General features: G+C 43.1%; 1 pseudogene; it reads left to right on the top strand.

The window, feature by feature from the left end:
• Positions 1-2,662: 2,662 nt before the first annotated feature.
• Positions 2,663-2,817, top strand: LOC134322173 (U1 spliceosomal RNA; annotated as a pseudogene).
• Positions 2,818-3,536: the final 719 nt, after the last annotated feature.

The following is a 3,536-nucleotide window of genomic DNA, read 5'->3' as shown; positions in this document are numbered from 1 at the left end:
GTGAAGTGTTTAAAAACTCGAGCACATATCAGCACAACTCACACTAACACACCACCACCATGTCAGTGTCACTGCAGTTCTGAGAATGATCCACCACCTAAATAATACCTGCTCTGTGGTGGTCCTGACCATAGCATGTAGAGAAACAGATGGACTACAGTCAGTAATTGTAGAACCACAAAGTGCTTCTATATGGTAAGCAGAGTGTTATGGCTAATCGGTGTATACAAGTTCAGTGTGGTGGCACAGCTGAAAGCCTCGGTTTGATCCGTAAGCATTTTCTTTTTGTGTCCTTTCTGCGTGGGCTTGTTGGTTACTGTGGTTTCCTCCCACCTCCCAAAAACTAAAATGCTCTCAGGTGTGAAGAAGTAAATACATTTTGCTGTGTGTTTTCTCCTGCAGTATTTGCATTAGTGCAGAATCATCCTTTAAAGCAGAGATATTAAAACTAAGATGGTTTTTTAGTTAAATCCATCTTCCTTCTCTGTATTTCCGTCTATAGATGTTGCCAGACTCACAATGACCCTGATCGTGACGATGTAGTGTTCCTAGTACATTAAACCATGTTACGCTTTTAAAAAAAAATTTATATATATGTTTTTTCCCCTTTTTCTCCCCCTTTAGCGCATCCAATTGTTCAATTTGCATCGTGCTTCCTCTCTGTCTATGCCGAACCCCGCCCTGACTGAGGAGATCGAAGCTAACCCATATCCCCTCCGAAACATAAGCAGCAGCCGGATGCATTTTTGCCACCCACACATTGATGAGTGTGGCGCCACCTAGCGTCACATGCGGAGAGACACACCCTAAGGGCACTATTCCTCATCTCTGTGCAGGCGCCTCCAACCAGCCGGCAGAGGTCGTAATCGCATTCTGACAGAGAGAGACCCACATGCGGTTCTTTGTCCCGCCCCCCAACTGAGCAACCGGCCAATCGTTGCTCATACAGCCACTCGGCCTCGAACCGGTAAGGCAGAGCTGGATACGATACGATGTACTCAGAATCCAGCTCTGGTCGCAGCGTGTCTTTTTACCGCTGCGCCACCCGAGCGGCCTCATGTTATGCTTTTTTTACGTTAAGCTTATTCAACTCTCGGAAGCCGATCCTCAGCACCCCGAGCTGCATAACACAAGTTTAAAAGTAAAACAACCACACGTGAAGTAAATACAGCTAAACTTAGATATACCGTATGTGGACTCTTTTAGAGAGGATTTGATGGTTATTTTACATGAATGGATGTTCATGTCATGGAACACGTTAGTGATGTTTTAGTGCTAAAGCCAAGCGCCGAGCAAAGCAGCCATTTGCATCGAGGGTCACAGTGAGAGCAAAGCACAATACGCTTCTCATGTGAATACAATAAAGAAAGTAACGATGGCGACGAACACAAGGAACGAAGTCGCCATCTACGTCTTCTAATCACTAATAGTTGACTGATGCTTTTTGCATAAAAACAAACATCTGTAATAATAGCACAAATGCTCGCAGGTAATCTACTCGCTTTGCCATCATGTCACTACTCTTTACTTTCGTTGCACAATGCCCATTGTCAATGACACATGCTTGGCTCCCGCAACTGGTGGAAATGGGGAGTGGTTCTCTAAAAAACACCAAGGTTCAAAATTTTATATAAATGTTTTATACACTTGTTAGCAATAGCAATGACAAACAATTAAATTTAATCATTAGCAGGGGTGTTCACATACATTTGTCCGTATATTGTATCACCCAGTATTCTTTGTGGTCAATATCCATAAAGGATGCCGACTGCACGAGCTGCTTTTCCAAGAGCTCAAACTTCAAGGCAGATCCACGGAGCCGCCGACATCTCGGACAATTCCAACTGTAAAATGAATCGTCTTTTTTTTTTTTTGCATAAGTGATCCAACACTGGCAGCGTCTCAGCCACACAGAAAATTCTACCGGCCCTATTTGGTGATTTCCTCCAGCTGAGCGTAAGGTTGCTCGACTTCTGGATGGACTCCAAATTAGACACACAGTTCATCTGTGATGGAGCTAAATAAGGCTTGAAAAGAGCAGCTTTCTCAGTGAGCTGAAATAATTCCGATGATTACAGTTTGCTGAGAGTCCTGCGAGTCAAAACACTCGTCAGTCTGAGCCACAGATCCGAGGTGATGGCACGCTACATATACATAGGATTTCAAAGTCTTTACAAAAGATAGATGGACAAAAGTACTGGGACGCACGTTCTAATTTTTGGATTTTTTTTGACACAGCAATTGCTAATAGGTGTAATAAATCAATTATATAAAGAAAATTACTGTATAAGATTCCAGCTTTACTACTGACTTTACTGTAGCGTTCTGTAAAGGTCATGCTGGCCAGCAGATGGTGGAGGCGCAGGTGGCTAAAAAAAGTGTGTACTGAGCATGCTCAGACTGGAAGGCAAGTGATAGAGGTGTGAATAGAGGAAATGTGCAGTACTCTTTAAGACACTTCAGAACACCAGGCAGAAAGGCTTTAGGTTTTCTGGGTTTTCCTCTGGTAAGTGTTTAGGTTCAGCTCACTGGTGGACTGAGTAGCTGGTACAGTTGCACCCAAGTAGTCTTTTGTTTCCTCTGTTTCTTCAATGGTGACCTTGTTGTGTTTGTTTCACTGTTTCTGCTACCGTCTTGTTTCTAATTTATATTCTTAATTCATATACTTACCTGGCAGGGCTGAGACCATGATCAAGAAGGTGGTTCACCCAGGGCGAGGCTCAGCCATTGCACTCCGGTTGGGCTGACCCCTGCAAATTCCCCAGATGTGGGAATCTCGGCTGCATAATTTCTGATCGTGGGGGACTGCGTCCCCCAGGGATAAATAAAGTACCTATCCATCCAACCATTCATTAAATCCTTCCATCCATCCATCCATCCATCCACCCAACCATTCATTAAATCCTTCCATCCATCCATCCATCCATCCACCCAACCATTCATTAAATCCTTCCATCCATCCATCCATCCATCCACCCAACCATTCATTAAATCCTTCCATCCATCCATCCATCCATCCAACCATTCATTAAATCCTTCCATCCATCCATCCATCCATCCAGCCATTCATTAAATCCTTCCATCCATCCAACCATCCATCCAACCATCCATCCATCAATTAAATTCATCCATCCAACCATTCATTCAACCATTAAATCCATCCATCCATCCAACCATCCATCCATCAATTAAATTCATCCATCTAACCATCCATTCAACCATTAAATCCATCCATCCATCCATTAAATCCATCCAACCATCAATTAAATCCATCCATCCAACCATCCATCCAACCATCCATTAAATCCATCCATTCAACCATTAAATCCATCCATTCAACCATTAAATCCATCCATTCAACCATTAAATCCATCCATTCAACCATTAAATCCGTCCATTCAACCAATAAATCCATCCATTCAACCATTAAATCCATCCATCCATCCAACCATCCATCCATCCAACCATTCATTAAGTCCTTCCATCCATCCATCCATCCATCCATCAATTAAATCCATCCATCCAACCATCCATTC

This window comes from Trichomycterus rosablanca, chromosome 10, assembly GCF_030014385.1.
Source record: "Trichomycterus rosablanca isolate fTriRos1 chromosome 10, fTriRos1.hap1, whole genome shotgun sequence".
Taxonomy (NCBI): domain Eukaryota; kingdom Metazoa; phylum Chordata; class Actinopteri; order Siluriformes; family Trichomycteridae; genus Trichomycterus; species Trichomycterus rosablanca.
The sequence above is the reverse complement of the archived record's forward strand: the minus strand, read 5'-3'. Positions and strand labels throughout refer to the sequence as shown.